Source organism: Cervus elaphus, chromosome 12 (genome assembly GCF_910594005.1).
Source record: "Cervus elaphus chromosome 12, mCerEla1.1, whole genome shotgun sequence".
Lineage (NCBI taxonomy): Eukaryota > Metazoa > Chordata > Mammalia > Artiodactyla > Cervidae > Cervus > Cervus elaphus.
In genome coordinates this window covers 48,754,628-48,778,557 of record NC_057826.1, presented here as the reverse complement: position 1 = coordinate 48,778,557, position 23,930 = coordinate 48,754,628, and the positions used below count along the sequence as shown (strand labels likewise).

Here is a 23,930-nt window from a genome sequence, read left to right as displayed (position 1 = left end):
CAGGTACCCCTGAGCAGCAAAGAATAGGGACCCCCTCCTATCCCTACCCTTTCTGGAGCCAAACATGGGGATTCTAGGACTCTGGGAAGACTGCTTTCTTTCTGACTCCAGGCAGATGCATCCAGTTTATGGAAGGGTAATGTAGGACCTTTGCCCAAGTCCTCTTGGTTGATAACCTAGAGTAAGAACTCTCAGGACTCCCATGGAGTAGCCAATGGATAACAGTAAACGTGAACCCCAGCGCTTCGTTAGTTTGCCAGAGCTTGGCAAACCCAAGGGAGGGTCTGTTTATTAAACAGCTGGGATTCTAGTCTCCATTCCCCAAGTGAGGTTCATTCATAAACAACACAGTGTTTGTGTAAAATTGAATAAATTCCAGATGCTACTTGTTAATACAATTAGCTCATGTTCCCTAGTGGCCCTGAGGAAGGTGTAATGCCCAAAACACTCTCAGAGCCTGCAGTCATGTCCTCTCCCATCCCCTAATTGTGTGTGCTAAATGAAATGCCAAGGGCAGGGGGGAACAGGAGTTTGTCAGGCGAAGACTGGGGACTAAGGGTGTGTTTGTGTGTGTGTGTAGAAAATTGCCCATCCACCATGTGTTCAGTCTTTTAAATTCAGATCTGACATGCTAATTTAGGAAAGGGAATCCTGTTAGTAATATAAAGAACTTCTCTACTGGGCAAAGGCAGAGAATCCTCAAGTGTTTCACGGATCACCAGCTATGGGCCCTTGGAAAATCAGTTAGCCATCCTAACCAGTAACTTTCCTCAGGTAGAAAACAGGTGATATTCCTCAGGTGATACAATCATCTACCTCTCATCGTTGTCAGAAGTGTGGAACCAGAAAGTGCATGTACATAATAGTTTGCATTGTAAGAGCTTGGGAAAAAGGTAGCAACTGATGGAAATGAACAAATATGTAAGTATTCACATAAGCTATAGTCCCAGAGAAGCTGTAAATCTCACATTGCCTTCCTCGGTCTAGCACATCAAAGCCTTAGTCTCCTATGCAGAGGACAGGCAGGAGGACACCTGTGTGAAGGTGGCCTTCAAGGGTAGTATGGGAACCAGGAATCTTGGTGAATGTGAGGAGGTCAGAAGGATAATAATCACTTAAAACCACACCTGTGCCCAGTCAGTTTTGCTGAAACATCAAGATCCAGGAATTTCTTACCCGGAAGATGTCCTGGAGCCCATCTGTTTAAAAAGCACAGGTAGCAAGAAGGGGCACATGGGTTAGGGAAGCCAATGTTAATTTGGAAGAAGGGTTTTTTTGGTTTGTTTGTTTTTAATAATTGGCTATAGTGGGTCTTAGTTGCTGCCCATGGGATCTTCAACCTTCATTGCGGCATACGGGAGCAGCATGTGGGAGCTAGTTCCCTGACCCGGGATTGAACCCAGGCCCCCTGCATTGGGAATGTGGAGTCTAAGCCACTGAATCACCAGACAAGTCACTAGAAGAGAGTTTTGCCACCTTGTGCTAAAGAAATGTGAGTTGTGTTGATGTTATTTTTCTATTATATGTATAAGAGAAAATAATAGAATGTTATTGTTGTTATCATTGTTCTCTAATTCAAGAAACGTGGCAGCTTTTTTTTTCTGCCTGGAAGGGGAATCACTGGTCTACTTTGAATATTTAAATGGGAGCCCAGCAGGGATTCTCAGGAAGGAGATGGTGTCACCTGTGGAGGAATAGCATTTTCAAAGGTCTCTTGAAAAGCTACAGAGTATGACTCTCTGCCAGCTCTTGGCCCTTTTCACAGAGCTCAGGCCCAGATGCTGGAAAACAGGAACCCTCTGCCAAGGGTTTAGCTACATCAAATCAGCTCAACCCAAAGAACTGCAGAGGGCAAACCTGAAAAAAACCCAGAACACATTCTTCTGCTGCCTGTTTGTTCTGTTTCATTCCCACAAGAAACGGTTATTCTTATGAACTGGATACAAGTCTCACCCACAAGAAGAATCGATAACCTTAAAAAACCTGGGGAAAATAAAACCACCCTGGCTTGGGGCATCGTGACCCAGGATTCTGATTTGGCTTTTTTTTTCCCTTTTCCTTCTCAAAGATAACAAATAAATTAATGCGCAAAGCCACATCCATATTGGAAAGGCTTGTCTCTTTTTCCACTTACCCTCAGCGATATCGAGGGCTTTGTGATAAATAAGCTTGTCAGGAGTTCTTTTCAGGAAACTCAACCACAATTTTAGTCTTGTCTATTCAACACATTGTTCAGAAATGTTTTGGTAACCTTTAAAGTCCTGCTCTAGGAGAGAGGTTCCCATACCCTTCATTAAGTTTTTTTCCTATTTTGAAGGTCATTAAGACTTTGGAAGATATTCTTATACGTGACTTTGAGTCACTAGTCCGTGTCCTCAACTAAAGAGGCAGGAAGGTCCATGCTTGTGAGGAAAACGTTCCTCCAAACTGTGCTGTGCCAGGGCCTCGCTGGTCAGGAAGGGTAGCCTGGGGGTGTTGGACACAGCCTCCTACCAGCAAGGGCTCACTGATGAGGGGGCTCCATCTGTTGTGGTCGATGCTGGGATGTGACCAGACCTAAAGTAATAAGGGTGGGGGACCCACTCCATGGGACGGTTAGCAGAAACCCTGAAGGGGAGGGGGTTGATCCTCCCACTCCACTGAAACCTCATTGTAACAGGGACTCAGGTATTTGTACACCTGTATTCACAGTAGTGTTATTTACAGTAAAAACAGAAGCAATCCAAGTGACCTTGAATGGATAAACAAAATGTGCTGTAAAACCCTAAATATTCATTAGAAGGACAGATGCTGAGGCTCCAGTACTTTGGCCACCTGATACAAAGAGGCAACTCACTGGAAAGGGCCCCGAGGCTGGGAAAGATTGAAGGCAGGAGGAGAAGGGGGTGACAGAACATGAGATGGTTGAATAGCATCACAAACTCAATGGACGTGAGTTTGAGTAAACTCTGGGAGATAATGAAGGACAGGCAAGCCTGGCATGCTGCAGTCCATAGGGTCGCAAAGAGTTGGATAGGACTTAGTGACTGAACAACAGCAATACATACAATGCAATTTTACCCAGCCTTAAAAAGGAAGGATGCTCTGACATATGCTACAACGCAGATGCACCTTAAAGACATTGTATTAAGTGAATCTGCCAGTCACAAAAGGAAAATATTACATGATTCCACGTATAAGAGGTACCAGAATTGTTAAATCCACAGAGATGGAAAGTAGAAGAGTGGTTTCTGGCAATGGGGGAGGAGGAAGTGGGGAGTTACTATTTCATCGGTGCGGAGTTTCAGCTGAAAAGGATGAAAACGTTCTGGAGATGGATGGTGGTGTTGGTTGCACAGTGATGAATGTATTGCCACAAAACTATACACTTTAAAATGGTTAAAATGGTACGTTTTGTGTATATATATGTTTTGTGTGTGTGTATATTTTATCACAATTTAAAAGACCCTATTTTTAAAAAGATTTGATAAATTCCTATATATGGGACTTCCCTGGTGGTCCGTTGGTTAAGAATCTGCCTGGCAATGCAGGGCACAGGATTTGATCTCTGGTCAGGGAACTAAGGGCTTCCCAAGTGGCTCAGTGGTAAAGAATCTGTCTGCTAGTGCAGGAGACACAGGAGATGAGGGTTTGCTCCCTGGGTCAGGGAAGATCCCCTGGAGGAGAAAATGGCAACCCATAGAATTGCCTGGGAAATTCCATGGACAGAAAGAGCCTCGTGGGCTACAGCCCATGAGATCACAGAGTCAGACATGACTCCAGGAGCACGCATGCACGCACAGGGAGCTAAGATCCCTGTGGCCACAGAGCAACTAAGCCCATGTGTTACAGCTACTGAGCCTGCACACTCTGGAGCCCATGTGCCACAATGAAATATCCCATGTGCTGCAACCTGATGCAGCCTAATAAAAAATTCACATATACTTGGTGGGGGGTAGTATTGTCTCAAGACACTTGCATTTTAGCAGGAGAGAAACCTTAGATCAAGGCTGTTTATCCCAGCTGGTACAGGGGGAAATTAAGCCATTGCCAACTACAGCATCTCTTCTTGAACATTCTTTCTCAGATACATACCTGGCTTTCCTCCCTCAGCAGAAGCAGAAATCACTAGAGGTCAAGCGTATCTGTGCTGACATGCAACTTCCTGTGTTGGGTCTTCTCCAATTCTAATAGGCTATTTTCCATCTTTAACTTTTATTTGGTTTCAGTTTTTTTTTTTTTTAATGAATCCCAAGCTATTCCTCTTTTTCGTGATCAAGACTGAATTTGCACTGAAAGGTCCCTTTTGCATGTGTGAATGCTCAGTTGCTCAGTCATGTCTGACTCCTTGCGACCCCACAGACTGTAGCCTGCCAGGCTCCTCTGTCCATGAGATTTCCCAGGCAAGAATACTGAGGTGGGTTGCCATTTGCTCCTCCAGGGGATCTTCCCAACCGAGGGATCCAACATGCGTCCACTGTGTCTCCCAAAGGCAGACAGATTCTTCACTGCTGTGCCACCTGGGAAGCCCCAAGGTCCCCCTTGCCACCCACTTAATCCTGAAATGGCTAAAACCATGCTACTCAAGCTCAGACTTACAAAATATTCAGTTACTGAGAACTCTTTTCCAAAAGCATAATTATATCTTCTAGAGCCTATGGTTTAACATGCATATTTAAACAGAAAGGACAGATTTAGGCAGGGATTATATAATAGAATATTAATCATTAAAGAGGACCTTTGAGATTATTCAGTCTAATGCCCTCATTTTACACATGTGGAAAATGAGCCCAAAAGAGAGATGACTTCCACACGGTAAACCTTTCAACCCAGGTCTTGGGACTTGAGTCTGCTGCTTTTTCTCCCCTGCCTCCTGGGATAGAATTTTAGAAAAATCATTATACTGAATCCCCCATATTACTTTACAGAAGTGAAATGCAGTCATTGATTGCAAATGTTTCCAGAAGGGTTCATGAGTGTATTTTAATAGAGCTCATTGGCCCATTAGTACCCACTAAACACATCATCACTCCGTTCACCAGATTAGCTTGAAGAAAGCAGGGTTTGAAGGGCATGGGATCTGAGACAAGAAAAGTCTTTCTTGTGCAGAGAAGTAGAATTGAGAGCAGAAGATGCTGGGGCCGCAGTGGGGTGAGCATAAAAAACAGCAGGTTGAAGACCTGGCACTGAAAATCCAGATTTTACTTACTGTTTGATAAGTAGCGGTGTGACTTGGCCCAATCCCCACCCTTCTCAGAACTCAATTTTATCTGTAAAACAGGATCTTCTGTCAGGAGGGAGGAGTCATCCTGGAGGATAGGAGTCCTATCCTGGTTTCAGACCCATTTTGGAGACTGGGTTAAAAGCACTGCCCCATTTTTTCTGGACTCAGGTAGGACCTGGAAATCTATATTTATGGTTCATCTTATTTTAAATGTGAGTTATTTTGTTGTTTTTGAATTATTACATGCAATGGATTCAAAAGTTAAAAAAAAAAAAGTATTTGTATACTGGAAAGTTCCTTTCCAATGCTCTGCCCTCATGTACCATCCCTCTTGAAATAGACTTGATGTCAGTTTCTTGGTATCTTTCCAAAGATGTCAATGATGGTTTTAACATGTAGCCCAGATGATTGTGCTACAGCTGGTTTGAAGACAGGCATTTGGAATGTCTGCTCTAGAATTTCCCTACTGCAGTTGAGGGAAATAAAGCTTGGAGACATTAAAATATCACTCCTCGTGGAGTGTTTGGGAGCTGACAGCAGTACTGCTGTCTGGTGGTCTTGAATCTGTGCTTGGCGTGTCTTAAGGCCTCTGCTTGCTGTTGTCATTATCTTGCTGAGGGCCACTGCTGTGTGGGACTGAAGGGCTATGGGGTGTCCGCCTCCGAGCATGGAACCTTGCCAGGAAGGGTCTCCCACACTTAGAGCCAAACACCAGACTGGGCTTCAGAATTGCTGGATGAACGGCTGTGGGACCCCTAGGCGCTGCCTCAGAAGGAAGCCTGGCAAGGTGAAAAAATGCATCTCTTTCCCATGCCCTTGGGAAGATGAGCACTCCACTGTGGGCACCACCTCTTTCCCTCCTCTTTCTGTCTTTGGTGGCATCAAAAAGTTAAATGCAGCAAATGTTTCCCCAAATTGACTGATTGCATAACTGGAAAATCTTCCCAGAAAAGGAGCTGGAAATTCTAGAGAGTAAAGAGCCTTCACCCCTTAGTAATGGCCTTAAGGACCTTCCAGCAATGGTCCCAGCAACCCTTCGTTTCCACATACTCCTGCCCTTAGCTAATAAATAACACAATGAAGCTTCACCAGGGGTCTGGTTTTGGACAAATTATCTTTTCAACACTTGGATCGGTTTACTTCATAGCTTGGTTGTTTCCTGTTTCTCAGCATCCAATTGGCTCGCCTTGGAGCTGGCTGTGAGTATAGGCTTTGTGTGCAGCATACGAAGAATTCCTCTGCATTACTTAAAATCCAGCGTTCCCCTCTCTAGAGCTCCCGGGGGACAGCCCTATGCAGTGGGAGGGGCCCTGACTAGCCGTCCAGGCACCTGGGTTCTGGTCCCAGCTGTGTGCTGACTCCACACCCTTGGGGCCAGCTTCCTGCTCTGCACAGGCTAACGCCTCTCGTCCATGCAGCTTCCCCATGTTGCATTGTTCCACTTTAGTCTTATCACTGCCTTAAGAAGAGGGCACATGAGTCCTGTTTTATTGATGGCAATGAGATTTGAGAGGAACTTGGGAGCAGCAGTATATGGGCTAGTGTTCCAGGCATTGTTCCATCCATCAGGAGGAGTGATGGGACCCTAACCCCCAGCCTCTGCCCTGCCACACGTCGCCATCACCACATCCTCCCCCTCCTCTCCTCCTCCAACCCCAGCTCACCCTTTCGTTATTGTTCCCACTCTGCTCACTGACACTCACTCCCCACCCACCCAGAACTTGACCCCACATCCCTTGACTTCCCCTCTCTTTCTGTCATTTACTTACATGTTTCAGCAGAATGACTGCCCTGTGCTCCATGTCAGGTGTATACTAGGTGCTGGGAATACCTAGCCAGTGAGATGTGTTGGTTTATGGAGCTCACAGTCTAATGTGAGAGACAGAGAAGTAAATAAATCATTATAATATCATAAATTCTGTACTAGGAAGAAGAAAAGTTGCAATGGGAAGGCAGAGGAAGAAAGGGATACATTTTTATTTGAGCAGGAGCTAGAGTGAGTTTTGGGGGGATATTTTATAGAGAAGGTGACATTTGAGTTTTTTTAAATACCTCCCTACTACCAAAAGTATTTTAGAAGGATGAATACTGGGTAGAGATCAGGGAATGAGAACATGATGAATTATGTAGCCTACTACATATCAGGAACTTCTTACTTGCCCAGTAGCACATCACGAGTAGTTTCAGAGGCATATCCAAAGCTCAGAATCTTCATACTGACTCTGGGACATTAACTTCTAGGGGAGAAAGAGTACAGATAGAAGCAAACAAAAGAAAACCCAAAGTACATGTAATCAATCTCAAGGGTATTCTGAAGAACACAAATCCTCCCATGGGCAGCAACACCGGGCAAGTAGAACTCTACCTGCTACAGACAGGACCTTTCACCTCATGGGTGCCCAGCGCTTCCACCTGCCAGGCACTGCAGTGGGCTCTGGTGTACCAACACCAACTTGGCTCCTGCCTCCAGAGGTTTGGTTTGATTTATGCTTTTTGGATCTGCTTGCACATTTTCACACCAAATGACATTAATGGAAATGGATGAGAACTTACTAATTGAATTAAAGACTTTATATTCATTGTCTATTACAAGAACCCTTGCACTTAGCCAAGTGGGACTATTAGAATAGACAGAGTCAAAAGTGACAGTAAGGATGAGTCTGGAAGCAGGTGGGCTTCAGATTCTGGCTCTGCTGTCTGCTGTGACTTGAGGCAAGATGCATATATCCTCTATATCTCCTGTTCCTTTCCTATAAAACTGAGGAGAGAGAATAATAAATAGTTTGCAGTGCTGTGAGGATTTAAAGTATGCACCCAACAAACTAGGAGAAAATGTTTGCAACATATGTAACAGTCAAATTATCAGTATTCAGAATATATGAAGAGCTTCTGGAAATCAATAAGAAAAAGACAAGCCAATGCTGCTGCTAAAGTATCACCAGATACTTTCAGTCTTCACAATGGAGCACTCTTGGCCAAAGATTTTTTTGGGGAAGGGAGAGACAGTCAGCTGTCTAGTTAAAGTTAATACCATATAGTGTCCCTCATCAGTGTCCTTTTTAAAAAAAGTGCAGTAAGACAGCAGCAGTACAAAATGGCTAAAATAGATTTTTGGATCATACAGTATGTATCTTGGTTCATGTTCAAAGTCAGACTGATCTTTGAAACTAGTGGTTTTTAATCAAAGGTGACTTTTTATGAGGAGTATAATGTCTGCACTGCTGTTTTAAAACAATGTGAGTGCTTGGGTGTGTTTTTGTATGATTGAGCCCTTTCATCATAAGTGTGAACACGCTAGAAACAATATACTCATGTAGACTCACAAAATAGTAAGTAGATGTGATCTCAGTTGTAAATAGAAAAATCTAATTCAATAAACTCAATATCACCCCTTTCAAAAAAATATGTTTTCTTCAATAGAAGAATAAACATAAAGGTCAGTTCAGTTAGCATATGAAAATATCCTCATTCTTAGCAACAGTCTCAGTGCAGATTCACAATGATGAGATGCCATTAATATTGGTTAAATATACTTTCGTGTAGCTTTCCCATAAAATAAATTATACTTACTGACTCCTTTCCACTGCTGGGCAGAGGGAAAATAATGTGTTTTTAAACAAATGTTAAGTGAGGAAAATTTATTGCAGAATAATGCATAAAGCATGATACAGTGCAGATTGAAACATACACAAACATACTCTGTATGCCCATAGTGCACTTGTATTCTTGTAAATGTCTAGAAAAAGACTGAAAAACATTCCCACCAAATGTTTATCAGTGGCTACCTCAATGGAGGGGCCTGCCATGGTTGGTTGGTGGGAACTGTCAAAGGGCACTTTAGCTCTATCAGGAAAGTTTCAATTTCTTATAAGAATGTGTTCATAGATTAGTTTAAATGAGTACTTGTTGTTGTTAAGTCACTAAGTCATGTTTAACTCTTGTGACCCCATGGGCTGCAGCATGCAAGGCTCCTCTGTCTTCCACTATCTCCTGGAATTTGCTCAAAGTCATGTCCATTGAGTCAGTGATGCCATCCAACCATCTCATCCTCTGTCACCTTCTTCTCCTCCTGCCCTCCCAGCCTCAGGGTCTTTTCAGTGAGTCAGCTGGTCACATCAGGTTGCCGAAGTATTGAAATTTCAGCTTCAGCATCAGTCCTTCTAGTGAATATTCAGGATTGATTTCCTTTAGAATTGACTGGTTTGATCTCCTTGCAGTCCAAAGGACTCTCAAGAGTCTTCTCTAGCACCACAATTCAAAAACATCAATTCTTCGGTGCCCAGCCTTCTTTACGGTCCGACTCTCACAATGAGTATGTTAAATGGGTACATTAAGTGAGTAAAAATTTAGCATCTACATAAGAATTTACCTCAGCATGAGGAATGGTTAACATTTCCAGCTCAGAACCTGGACTGTCCTGGGCATACCTTGGCTCCACCATTTACTCTGAGCTTAGCCAAATCATCTAACTTCTTCTGCCTTAGTTTCCTCATTCTTGATATAAGCATAATGGTAGAATTTGCCAAGGGCAGTTGTTATGCAGATAGATGAATCAATACATATGAAAAACTTAGTGCCTGGCATGTAGAAAGGCTTAATAATATAGCTTTTACTATCATTGCTCTCCTTCCTATAATGGGGCAGCAAAAATCATCCCATATGGGAGACAGGAAGGCCCACATTTAGCCCAGTGACCTTCTATAGACATGGGAACTAAGACCAGAGAGATTCAATGACTTGTCCAAGTGATACAGTAAGCTTTACACTCCCAATTCAGATTCTGGTTCCCAAGTCTTAGTGCTCTAATAATACAAAATTAAATTCTTCAAGGCATAAAAACACTTGTACTCAGCTTCATTTCTGTGCCTATAAAATGTTAATGTCTTTTTCTTTACACACATCTTACCAGACTTCCTTAGGAAAAGTGCAACTCCAGTAAAAGCCTAACTTGTGGCCTGAGTATTTTGCTTGAGGGCAGAGGTGAAACACTCCTGGTTGTGGTGATTCTCCTGTTCCAGATCAATGCTCCAGGGAAATAAGTCACTAATTAGTCTTTGAATTTCAAAGCACGTTCATGTATTATCTTATTTAGTCTCCAAGACTCAGTGAGGCAGGTATTGTTATTATTCATAAATTAAAGAGGGGGAAATCAAGATGCAGAGCATTTAAGTAGTGTGTCCAAGAGTTTTAAAGAAGATTTAACTTTCTGCTAAATTAAATGGCATGTTTTAAATTATGTTTTTTTTAATTTAAGCAATGAAAAAAGTTTGGAATATGGTTTTTGTCATTTTTGCAGAGCTGGGATAAACATGTTAAAACACAGTCCATGAGAACATATATTTGTATAGATATTCTCTAACAGAACTCAAGTATCTTGCCATATTGACAGAATTTGCACACCGATGTCCATCTGAGAAAAAGTAGTTACCAATCCAGTGAAACAATATTTTCACTCTAGATTCACTAAAGGTCAAAAGTATCATTATGAAAGAGTGATCATAATTTCTAATGTTACACTTTTATTTTTAGTTTTGGGTGGCAAATGAGCATGAGTAGATAAATAGAGCCAAGTAACCTTTTAAGAAAAGTTTCAAAAACTCATGAGAACATGCCAAGAATCATGTGAGGTCCCCTCTCTTCATGAGGTGCCAACTGTCAACAGATCCAGAGTAGCTGAAGATGACATAGAAATATTAAAGACAAATACTCTCCATGGGAGTCAGCGCTCATCACTTCCAGAAGATGCTTTTGGAAACAAAGATACTCAGTTCTTAAACACAGGGCATGTGTCTGGATAAATATATTGGTTGATCCCACTCAATCCAGTCAGACCCACTGTCCATCCAAAAGTTTATGTGAATAGAGTCAAGCACTTAACTCTCTCCAGCCTGCAAATTTAATCAAGAGAGGCTTATCAGAGTGGGAGAGATGTGTCTATGGAGGCATGCACTATAGATATAAATGAGAAGAGGAAGGGGTTTGCACCAAGTTCCTTTGTCTTGAAGAAAAAGGGCCTCCTTGGACTTGCCTGATATAACACCTTTTCTTGTGGGGAAGGGAAACCCTATCTCCTGAGAAGGATTGTGCAGTCTGGAGGGTGTTTTAATGAACTTCTACCTTTGGGTACTGACAAGTGGTGAAGTGCAAAATGCAAACAGTGCAACAGAGAAATGCAAATGGAGCACTTGTTTGCTCAGCAGAGCCTACCCTACTAAGTGCTTAGTAGGCTGCGGCTTTGAAGGTGATGGATGGAGCATGGGTACTTCGCCTAGCGAGCTTTCAGACTCCAGCTGCCCCCTGGACCACTCTGGTGATGAGATTCTCACAGTATCATCTGAGAATGTTTGTTTTTCTGGTATAGACCTGCCATCTTTTATATGCAGCCTGAAGGGTGTTAGTGGCTCATCTTCCTTTTCCAGTGTCTGTAGCAATTGCGCACACTCCTCAGTACACAGGGTTTACTTTCAGTTTCTCTCCCCTAAGGGTTGGGAGCCTGGGAGGAGCTACTGTCCCGGTCGTGGTCATCCAGCCCTTTTGTCCCCAGGTTGTCCTTTCTGGTATGTGGCAAGGGGCTTACAAGGAGCTGGTACGCTGGCTTGCTCTTCTTCTCACTGTCACTGTAGGAGATACACCTACTGATCAGCAGAAGTTTCTCTTATGAGTAAGGTCTTGACTTTGAGTGCTTGTTGATGACATCAGGAGATGTCAGTGAATATCTCTCTGCTTGCCAAAAGATTTTTTAAAAAGTCTCCACCCTAAGGAATAACCTGGACAAATTTGTAACTCAGTTCAGTTCAGTCCCTCAGTCATGTCCGACTCTTTGTGACCCCATGGACTGCAGCACACCAGGCCTCCCTGTCCATCTCCAACGCCCAGAGTTTACCCAAACTCATGTCCATTGAGTCGGTGATGCCATCTAACCATCTCTTCCTCTGTTGTCCCCTTCACCTCCTGCCTTCAATCTTTCCCAGCATCAGGGTCTTTTCCAAGGAGTCAGTTCTTCACATCAGGTGGCTAAATTGTTGGAGTTGCAGCTTCAGCGTCAGTCCTTGCAGTGAATATTCAGGACTGATCTCCTTTAGGATGGACTGGTTGGATCTCCTTGCAGTCCAAGGGACTCTCAAGAGTCTTCTCCAACACCACAGTTCAAAAGCATCAATTCTTCGGCACTCAGCTTTCTTTATAGTCCAAATCTCACATCCGTACATGACTATTGGAAAAACCATAGCTTTGACTAGATGGACCTTTGTTGGCAAAGTAATGTCTCTGCTTTTTAATATGCTGTCTAGGTTGGTCATAACTTTTCTCCCAAGGAGTAAGCGTCTTTTAACTTCATGCCTGCAGTCACCATCTGCAGTGATTTTGGAGCCCCCCAAATAAAGTCAGCCACTGTTTCCCTATCTATTTGCCATGAAGTGATGGGAACAGATGCCATGATCTTAGTTTCCTGAATGTTGAGTTTTAAGCCAACTTTTTCATTCTCCTCTTTCACTTTCATCAAGAGGCTCTTTAGTTCTTCTTCACTTTCTGCCATAAGGGTGATGTCCTCTGCATATCTGAGGTTATTGATATTTCTCCCAGCAATCTTGATTCCAGCTTGTGCTTCATCCAGCCTAGCATTTCTCATGATGTACTCTGCATATAAGTTAAATAAGCAGGGTGACAATACACAGCCTTGATGTACTCCTTTCCTGATTTGGAATGAGTCTGTTGCTCCATATCCAGTTCTAATTGTTGCTTCCTGACCTGCATACTGATTTCTCAAGAGGCAGGTCAGGTGGTCTGCTATTCCCATCTTTTTCAGAATTTTTCACAATTTGTTGTGATCCACACAGTCAAAGCCTTTGGCATAGTAAGTAGAACAGAAATAGATGTTCTCCTGGAACTCTCTTTCTTTTTTGATGATCCAGCGGATGTTGGCAATTTGATCTCTGGTTCCCCTGCCTTTTCTAAATCCAACTTGAACATATGGAAGTTCACGGTTCACGTACTATTGAAGCCTGGCTTGGAGAATTTTGAGCATTACTTTGCTAGCATGTGAGATGAATGCAATTGTGCGGTAGTTTGAGAATTCTTTGGCATTGCCTTTCTTTGGGATTGGAATGAAAACTGACCTTTTCCAGTCCTGTGGCCGCTGCTGAGTTTTCCAAATTTGCTGGTATATTGAGTGCAGCATTTTCACAGCATCGTCTTTCAGGATTTGAAATAGCTCAACTGGAATTCCATCACCTCTGCTAGCTTTGTTTGTAGTGATTCTTCCTAAGGCCCACTTGACTTCGCATTCCAGGATGTCTGGCTCTAGATGAGTGATCATCGTGATTATCTGGGTCGTGAAGATCTTTTTTGTATGGTTCTTCTGTGTATTCTTGCCACTTCTTAATATCTTCTGCTTCTGTTAGGCCCATACCATTTCTGTCCTTTATTGAGCCCATCTTTGCATGAAATGTTCCCTTGGTATCTCTAATTTTCTTGAAGAGGTCTCTAGTCATTCCCATTCTATTGTTTTCCTCTATTTCTTTGCACTAATCACTGAGAAAGGTTTTCTTATCTCTCCCTGCTATTCTTTGGAACTCTGCATTTAAATGGGTATATCTTTCCTTTTCTTCTTTGCTTTTCACTTCTTTTCACAGCTATTTTTAAGGCCTCTTCAGACAGCCATTTTGCTTTTTTGCATTTCTTTTTCTTGGGGATAGTCTTGATCCCTGTCTCCTGTACAATGTCATGAACCTCCATCCATAGTTCTTCAGGCACTCTATCAGATATAATCCTTAAATCTATTTCTCACTTCCACTGTAATTTGTAATAGTCACCAGTGAGTGCCACCAACAAGAATTAATATTTTAAAAGCTTGTAGATGAAGTGAATTCTCTTTGGGGTTGATGGAGAACCTACACATTGTTTTGTTTTCAACTCTTGTTTAATACTGTAGCATAGCCAGCTAACAGTGTTGTAGTTTCAGGTGGACAGCAGAGCAACTTAGTCATACATATACATGTATCCATTCTCTCCCAAACTCCCCTCCCACTCAGACTGCCACATAACACTGAGTAGAGAGAACCTACACATTGTTGTCAAGTCTGTGATCCTAATACCAAGATAATGTCTGTCCTTCAGAGCAGCCCTCACAGATAGATGGCTAAGAAAGAAAAGGAGAGGTTGTAGTACCAATAACTTTGAGGGGAAATTGTGCTTATCAGTCTCAAACCTTACAGAAATAGGAAATACACTGTTAGTAGAATGTTTATCAAATTAGCAGTTAAAGTTACTGAAACAGAAAAGAAACTCAGATGGCAAAGTCTGCTGTTGGTGGTTGCGTAGACTCCACTACACACGTACCCAATATGGGGGAATGTGAGGGAAGTCTTCAACTGCTAACATGTGGTGTGGAACTCATTCAGCACACCCTAGGTTTCTAATATCTGGGACCAAGTTAAATTACAAAAAAAGAAAAAAGGAAGGAGGGAGGAGGAAATGAGAGACTTTGCTTGCTTGCACTTCGTAGCAGCCCCTCTGTGCAGGAGTCCATGGGGTCTCCACAGAGCCAAACAATAGAACCATGCTTTCTGCTGCAGAGGACCTGGTCTGATCTGAAGGACAAGTTGAGCCTTCAGTAGAGGCAGTAGTGGTTAAGTGGAGGTAATGAATCCTCACAGACACTGTTCTTGCCACATGCCAAAGAGAAAGATGAGCACGTGTTGGTCATTCAGGTACTCGAACATAATACAGGGAAAGGACTTATGTTAACACTGCTGATTTTTGAACAGTTTTGATTTTTAACAGTGCTGATTTTTTATTTTGGGGGAGGAACTGAAGATGCTGAAAACAGGAATGTGCAATGACAGAGTCAATTGACATCATTAAGGAAACACATATTAGCAGCACAATTGTTTCCCTTGGTCAAGGTCTTACTCCTTCGTCCCAGGAGTCGGGAAGGGAAGGGCTGTGGCCTGGCTGTGTATCATGACCCCAGGTTTCACAGCTGGCATGGCCACATTTCTATGGCCTGAGATAGGACACAGTTGATCTGGGCTTTAATGCTGTGTCTGTAAACACAGGACTGGATAAGGGCTTACTGTGTTCATGTCACCTTTGAAGGACCAAAAATTCTAGAATTCACCTCTAGACAATTCTAGAGATAACAAGTAACTGGGTTTTATTGTTTTCTTTCAGTTGCTAAGTCATATCCAACTCTTTGAAACTCTATGGACTATAGCAGCACTCCAGGCTTCTCTGTCCTTCACCATCTCCCAGAACTTGCGCAGACTCATATCCACTGAGTTGGTGATGCTATCTAACCATCTTATCCTCTGCCACCCCCTTGTCCTCTTTGCCTTCAGTCTTACCCAGCATCAGGGTCTTTTCCAGTGATCGGCCCTTCATATTAGGTGGCCAAAGTATTGGAGCTTCAGCATCCGTCCTTTCAATGAATATTCACGGTTGATTTCCTTCAGGATTGACTGATTTGATATCCTTGCAGTCCAAGGGACTCTCAAGAGTCTTCTCCAACACCGCAATTCAAAAGCATCAGTTCTTCAGTGCTCAGCCTTTAGATCGTCAAGATTGCCGGGAGAAATATCAATAACCTCAGATATGCAGATATACCACACTTATGGCAGAAAGTGAAGAAGAACTAAAAAGCTTCTTGATGAAAATGAAAGAGGAGAGTGACAAAGTTGGCTTAAAACTCAACATTCAGAAAACTAAGATCATGGCATCTGTTCCCATCACTTCATGGCAAATAGATGGGGAAACAGTGGCAGACTTTATTTTGGGGGGGCTCCAAAATCACTGCAGCCATGAAATTAAAAGTTGCTTGCTCCTTGGAAGAAAAGTTATGACCAACCTAGACAGCATATTAAAAAGCAGAGACGTTACTTTGTCAACAAAGGTCTGTCTAGTCAAAGCTATGGTTTTTCCAATAGTCATGTATGGATGTGAGATTTGGACTTTAAAGAAAGCTGAGCGCCGAAGAATTGATGCTTTTGAACTGTGGTGTTGAAGAAGACTCTTGAGAGTCCCTTGGTCTGCAAGGAGATCCAACCAGTCCATCCTAAAGGAGATCAGTCCTGAATATTCATTGGAAGGACTGATGTTGAAGCTGCAACTCCAATAATTTGGCCACCTGATGTGAAGAACTGACTCATTTGAAAAGACTCTGGTTCTGGGAAAGATTGAAGGCAGGAGGTGAAGGGGATGACAGAAGATGAGATGGTTAGATGGCATCACCGACTCAATGGACATGAGTTTGAGTAAACTCTGGGCGTTGGTGATGGACAGGGAGGCCTGGCATGCTTCAGTCCATGAGGCTGCAGAGTCGGACACGACTGAGTGACTGAACTGAACTGAACTGAACAGCCTTTAGCTTGAAACATTTAAAATGTGTTGAGGTTTTGAAATGATCTCTGTTGTGTGCTGCGTGAGTGCTAAGTCACTTCAGTCATGTCCAACTCTGTGAGTCCACTGACCCCAGGCTCCTCTGTCTGTGGGATTCACCAGGCAAGAATACTGGAGTGGGTTGCCAGGCCATCCTCCAGGGGATCTTCTCGATCCAGGGATTGAATCTGCATCCCTTATGTCTCCTGCGTTGGCAGGTGGATTCTTTACCACTAGTGCCACCTGGGAAGCCCCTGCTACTAGTGCTAATCTCCTGAACACTTGGACCTATGCTACTTAATACTCCTTCTCTTAAAATCATAAAAGTAAAAATGTTAATATCAGACAAATTAAATAAAAAGAAGACAAAAAAGTTCTCTCTCAACAACACTTTTGTCTGCTCTTATCTTAGATAATTGTCTTTCCTTTGGAGAATTTTATAACAAGAAATCAAGAAACTAAGAAAAATCAAACTAAGAAATTCAAATCTATTCATTCCAACTTATAACGGAAAGAAAAATGAAGATTCAACTCCTTTCTCCAAACATAAATGACTCTGTTTGCCTAGATGGAATAGTACAGTCAGCTGGAGTCATTTTTTAAATTGTTCTTTTCCCATATTTATGGACATCATTTAAATATATAAAATATTCTTTAAAATCTATTTTATACATACATATATATATATATATATTTATAATATGACAAGGAAGTCTAGAACACTTAGCGGTTCATATTAAAGGAAACAGTTTGATATCCTGTGATCACCTACTGCCTTGTATGTGAGCCATCTTCCAATAACCTGCTATGTTTCTGCATAATCAGTTTTCAGGATAAGAGAGTCCAGGAATTACTGGGTGTTCTCAGGTAGTTACACCCCTGTTCATCCTTGAGAAGCTTCCTCAGAATGTTTATCCCTCAGTCAGGCCTCTGATCTATAGCTTGGAGAACAGGCTGAGGTATCTGGTTTCCGTTGACCTCGGAGGGAAGGCCCTTGCATTTACATGCACGGGCCACATCTGTAGCAGGTGAAAAGGAGAGTCTCGCTTGAAAGATTCGGTCCCTCCCATCCTGATCTGAGGAAAACTTCGGAATTCGTGAGAGCAGAGTCCGCTGAGCAGTGGTTTTACTTAGGCCGTGCGGCTCCTCTTGCACAATAGAGTCAGTCCAGAATAATCTGTGACAAGTCACTTACATATGAAGAGGCTGTTGACTGCCCGGGAACACCAAACTCTGGCTCTCTGAGTGGTGAACACATTTCCATGTAGCCTGTGGCTGTTGCTATAGAACACCAGCATGCAGGCACTGCCACACACAGTTTAGGTTCCAGATAGATGTGCCACTTGAAAAAGTACCAAGGTGCTGTCTTAAGTTGCACCCATGCAAGGTAAAAGATGGGATGGGAGTGGACCCCAAACCCAGCTTTGCATCAGGTTAGCTGGGGTTTAGCTCCCCCTCCCAGACACACCAAATCACTATCTATGTAGTGAAGTGAAAGTTGCTCAGTCGTGTCCAACTCTTTGCAACCCCATGGACTGTATAGTCCATGGAATTCTCCAGGCCAGAATATTGGAGTGGGTAGCCATTCCCTGAATCAAACCCAAGTCCCCCACATTGCAGGCAGATTCTTTACCAGCTGAGCTACCAGGGAAGCCCAAAAAGTGAAAGTCACTCGGTCGTGTCCAGCTCTTTGCAGCCCCCTGGACTATACAGTTCATGGAATTCTCCAGGCCGGAATACTAGAGTGGGTAGCTGTTCCCTTCTCCAGGGAATCTTCCCAACCCAGGGTCTGAACCCAGGTCTCCCACATTGCAGGTGGATTCTTTACCAGCTGAGCCACCAGGGAAGTGAATCTATCTAGGGGGATCTAGAAATAGCACTTTAAAAACCTTCTTTCAAGTTCCATCTGCCACCTGCCTTTCACTCATCATTGGGTTAGTAGTATTTGTGAACCACTGAACCATATTACTGTTTCCAGTATAGCAGCTTCCTAGAAAATAAATTGGTTTCATCTAGAACTCTGTCTAAACCCAAGAAATATTTCTAAGGAAAGATTTTCTGTGGTCATTATGCATTTTTATTTGCCTGAAGTTGTTGCTCTTAACCACGGAGGATTTCTTCATTTGTAATCAGACTAGCAACAGTTAAAAGTGAAATCTATTTCTACTTTTAGGCTATTATATATGCTTCTTGGTAGGGAAAATTCAGAACAGAATTTATACATATATAAATTCATTTATGTATATAAATAGTTATTAGTCTAATTATTAGTCTAATATTAGACTAATTAGACTATTAGTCTAATAAATATTATTAGACTAATTTAAATGTCTGACATTTTGGCTTTGAGACTATCCACCTAATAACAGCATTTCTCCAAAATAGCTATGATTAACCCACTGAATTGGAATAGATTTTCATGAAAAAAATAACCTAAATATGCCTCAGCTTGCAGACTTTACATAACTTCCTTTTGATGGAAAAACAGCTCTGAATCTTGTTCCTTTGGATAGCATGGTGGTGTCAGCGACATTCCAGTTCTTTCTGTTAAATCAGTGAGAAGAGTAGATAAGGGAGGTGTGGGAGGTCATTTTCCTGGATTAATTGACAGGCAAAGATTTTGTTCAAACCTTGCACTGAACCAAAATCTTTTCTTCTTCCAATTAAGAAAAGCTTTTATGAGAGGGCCTATTTGCTTTAAGATATTTTACATGCCACCCACTCCCCAATTCAGGAATAATCAGAAGTAGCCATATCACATCATAAGGCTTGAATACAGTCTCTACAGTTGTTGAAAGATACATGAAAGTTTGTGGGAGAACACAGCGGTGAACTGAACAAAGAGAAGAGGAAGACCCATCTTGCATATGAGCCCAATCCAAATTTAGAGGCTCATTCTTTGTTTCATACAGCCTCTCTCAAGTGCCTTCCGTGTGCCTGACAGCAAAACTGGGGGTTATAGATCTAGGGACTAACACATAGTGCCTAGAGCTAAGAACCCCTGAGTGAGAATGACAGATATTAAATAATTACAATACTATTTGTCATTGTTCAGTTGCTCAGTCACGTCTGTCTCTGTGACCCCATGGACTGCAGTACACCAGGCTTCCCTGTCCTTCAGTATCTCCTGGAGTTTACTCAAACTCAACATTGATTGAGTCAATGATGCCATCCAACCATCTAATCCTCTGTTGCCTCCTTCACCTCCTGGCCTCAATCTTTCCTGGCATCATTTCCAATGAGTCAGCTCTTCACATCAGGTGGTGAACAATACTATTGGATAATGTGAATACAATCAGAATATACAGAATGACAATTCATGAGCTGGACCTTGCATAGGAGTTCTCTAGGTAAGAAAGAGAAGGACATTTCCCTACCTCCCAAATAGTAAAAGCACAAAGGTTGACCAAGGAAATGTCATGCATTGGTAGTGGCCAGTGGTTCGATAGGGCTGGAATATAGGGACTGTGAGATGTGGTTCACCTGAGGCTGCATGCCCAGGTCCTAAAGGGTAGTAACTCATGCTCAGAATTTAGACATGATTCTTCAAGGAATTGTGTAGCCTTTGAAGGGTAAGATTTCTGATCTCAGGGTAGAGGAAGGGAATGAGAGTAGAGACATGGAGAAGCAAGTGGAGGCGATGACAAAGTCAAGGTGAGTAGTGATGGGCACTTGAACCAAAACAGTGATATAGAGCAGAGAGAGAAGTCAGATGTGAGAGCTCTTTGCAGGGTGCCTCTGACAGAATCTGATTGGGTGAGGACCAGTGGACCTCAGGCTAGGAGGCAAGACGGAAAGTAACTGACCTGAGGACTGATATTGCAACATCTGGTCTCCTCTCCTCTCTCTGTGACATGTGTTGCCCTTGTTGTCTGGGATCCCTTTCCTGTTCTCTTGCTTCTGCTTGTCTTCACACATCATCCATTAAGAGTTGAAATATCACCACCACCCCTTCACATAGATCCCCATCGCCCCAAACTATCCTACAAATTACAAGAGCTCAGGCTATGAACAGAGGCTCATGAGGCAGCTGGTCCCTGGGGTTCCTCACTTCTCAGCCATAAAATAACAAACATTTGCACATGGTTTCACAGGTCCACATTTTTCCACATCTGTACCTCCCTAGACTTTTATAACCACCCTGTCTGTAGGAAAGACAAGTCTTATTGTTTCCATTTCAAGGAAGAAGATGCCGAGGTTGCATGCACAGCCCACTCCCAGGGAAGCAGTATGGAGCAGCCTAGGAAACCTGTCCCAACAATCCAACCGAGCTCCTACTTCTTGTCTTTGTGACTTTAGGCCTTTTACCCAAACTCTCAAAATCTCAGTTTCCTTCTTGGAAAATGGGGACAACAAAAATACCTGCCTCTTGGAATCACTGCACAGGTGGAAGGAAATCATTCACGTAGAGTGCTTGGCACACACCTGGTTAAGTTTCAGTGGATGTCAGCTGTTGCTTTTTTTCCCTTCTAGTTCCAAAGTCTCAGCTCGTTCTCCTCTACCTCAGTGTCCCCCACTCCTTGGGGGAGGGCTTTTTTTTTTTCCCAGAAAACTCTAGTTTACCACTGGGTAAACCTGCTTGCTGACAGAAGAAAAACACCCAAAGGAAACATGACTATTTCACCAGGCCTGCTACCTCATTCAATAGTCACAACTCACACCCTGCAGTTTTTTCACATATAAAAGAGTGTCAATGGAGAGATGTTAATTTTTCAAGACCCGCTCTTAGGTTCCATCCTGCACTTACAGGAAGTAGAAATTTGATGGAGTGAAAATCAATACGTCTATGGGTCTTGTAAGATGACCAGCTACTAGCTCGTCCAGGGGTTTTGGCTCGTCCTGCTTGGCTTCAGAAGAAGCTGCTGTCAGAGCCATCAGGGTGTTCCCAAGATGCTGGCAGCACTGTGCATCCGCATTGGTGACAAGACCAAGGGACCAAGCAGGCTGTTCTCATTCCAGTCACTTAGCAGCTTGAAGTCTTTCTTCAGGAAAACATGTCTCCAGTTCCCACGTCAGGATCTTTGTCTGTCTCATAAGACTTTTTCTGCACATTTCTACCTAACACTAATGATCCATAATGAACAATGTAAAGATGATAGGGGCCTGAGAGGGGGAAATGAGCATTGGTGCATTATTTGGGGGCACGATGGGAAAGAATATCATAAGAAAAATAATTCAAGAAGAAAAGAAGAGGACTTCCATTCTGCTGGGTGGAATAAATGTTTGACTGAGCAGCATTCTCTCCAGCTGGGGAAAGGCCAAGACTAATTTAACCTTTGGTCAAATGGTTGGGAGTTAGCTGGTTTCCTTTTTCCTCTTACATCACTCCCAGAGATTCAGACAAAAATAACATGGTCCCGATTATATGACATTATGGGCTCTGAAAATACACTAGGGAGGATAGTGTTGAAACCCCTTGGAGAGAAATTAATCCTAGCAAGGCAACAGCTGTAAGACTGATACAAACAGAAGAAACAACAGCATATTGGTTCCAGGCTTGTTTAAGAGTTGATTTTAATCCAAGCAATTAAAAAAAAAGGGTTAAAAGCACTAATTTGGGAGCATTTCTGTTACATTAAGACAGTGCTTTATGAAATACTCATCAATCCTCCATGTGTTATAGTCTGCTATTTGGCACACTTTGGGATTTAATTCCAAAATTTGATTTTTTTAAATCCTTGTTGTTTAAAATTGAAATAAATGCAGTGAGAAAGAGATGAGCTCTGCTACAGCAGAGTTTCTGCATCCTGCCATCAGGAAGTCAAGGTGTGATAATCATTGTTGTCCTAGGCCCACGCTTGGCATTTAGAGTCTGGGCACCTGGCCCTCCTCCCTGGGCTGATCACATCCAGAGTGGACACGAGCATTTCCTGAAAGCACAGCCTGCGGCCCCAGGAGGAAAATCTGCAGAACTTGTATGCACCACTGACACACCAAAATAAAAATATTTCCTCTCCCAGGGACACAGCAACCCTCTCCACACCAGCCCAGTTTGCAATTGGGCATTACTTGGAGACCCAGTACAAACCCCAGAGTAGTAATCTCACAGCTGGAGCTGAACTCAGATGAAGGGAACACACTTTTAGAACAAGAAAAAGTTATCGTATGGCTACAGGCATGGTCTCTGGACTCAGACTGCCTGAATCCAAATGCAAACTCAGCCCATTACTACTTGTGTGATGATGGATAGCCCCCACCCAACCCCAGTGCCTCCATGCCCCCATCTCTGAAATGGAGATAAGAATACCGTCCATGTCACTGGGTTGCTGGGAGAATGAATGATGATGTTTAGGAAGTACTCAGCACAACTTGCCAAGTAATAAGAACACAGTGATGGAGCTGCTGTCATTGTCGGAACCACAGTCATCTTGGAGGTATTGGTAAACTCCTGGCAAACCAGAAATTGAATGGCTGCTAATCTCTGTGAAGCAATCTTCAGAACTGGGCTAATTTCTAACCCTTCTAGTCATAGAAGCAAAGATTACCAGGATAGCAGCCACAGAAGTAAAGAGAGTCCCACTGCTGAGCCTAGCAAGTGAGCTGAAGAGATTTGGGTCTTCTCCTGGGGCCAAGGACAGTGGTGTGAGCTCTGCTAAGTTTGGGGATGGGAGCAGTCATTGGGTAAGAGGAAGTGAGCTTATAAAACAAAACAAAACAAAAATCAGAGGGCAGAAGTCCCAGCACAACAGGGAATGTTGAAGCTTAGAAACTGCTGTTTCCATATTCACTTACACACTCCTCCTCCCATCTATTTACCCATCCGCCCATCCATTCATTCAGGAAGATCTCCATTTACTCTGTGCCTGTCAGGCACTGTGCTAAGGTCTATTCATACAGAATGAGTTTTTAATAGAACTTATAGCCTGGTGGCAGGGGCATGTTTAAAACATAATCACACAATTAATATTTAAAGTTGCATTATTTGTATAGTTTTCTTCAATAGTAGGGCACTGTGATAGAAAATAATGAGGATCCCACTTTAGACTGGGGTTCTGATGATGAGCCAACAGAATTGACCCCAACTCCAGGAGATTTGAGCTTGTGCCTCCTGGTGTCAGGTCAGCAGCCTCATCCCACCAACTCTGGTCTCCTTGATTTTAGCCTTGTAAGCCACCACCTCTCCTGCCTCTGCAACAATGCCCCCAGTACCTAGTGCCACCCTGGGAATTGGCATTAAATTAGTACAAGTTCTTCATGCTCTACATGCAGAAACTCAGGCTTTGGCTGGGGAGGGGCTAGCTTATCTATCGTCACACAGCAGATTGGATCTGGAACCAGGACTCCTGAGGCTGGGTCCCCACCTCCTCCTGTGACTCAGAGCCCACACCCTAAGCCCTCTGTCTTCTGATTTCTT

At 43.0% G+C, this 23,930-nt stretch overlaps 1 long non-coding RNA gene across 1 annotated transcript in view; it reads left to right on the top strand.

Annotated features, from left to right (window-relative positions):
- Window positions 1–5,296: 5,296 nt before the first annotated feature.
- LOC122704851 overlaps window positions 5,297–23,930 on the top strand; it is a 242,400-nt gene continuing 223,766 nt past the window's right edge. Inside the window, exon 1 of the long non-coding RNA XR_006343958.1 lies at window positions 5,297–5,371. This is a non-coding gene — a long non-coding RNA (uncharacterized LOC122704851). The remainder of the gene's footprint in view (window positions 5,372–23,930) is intronic.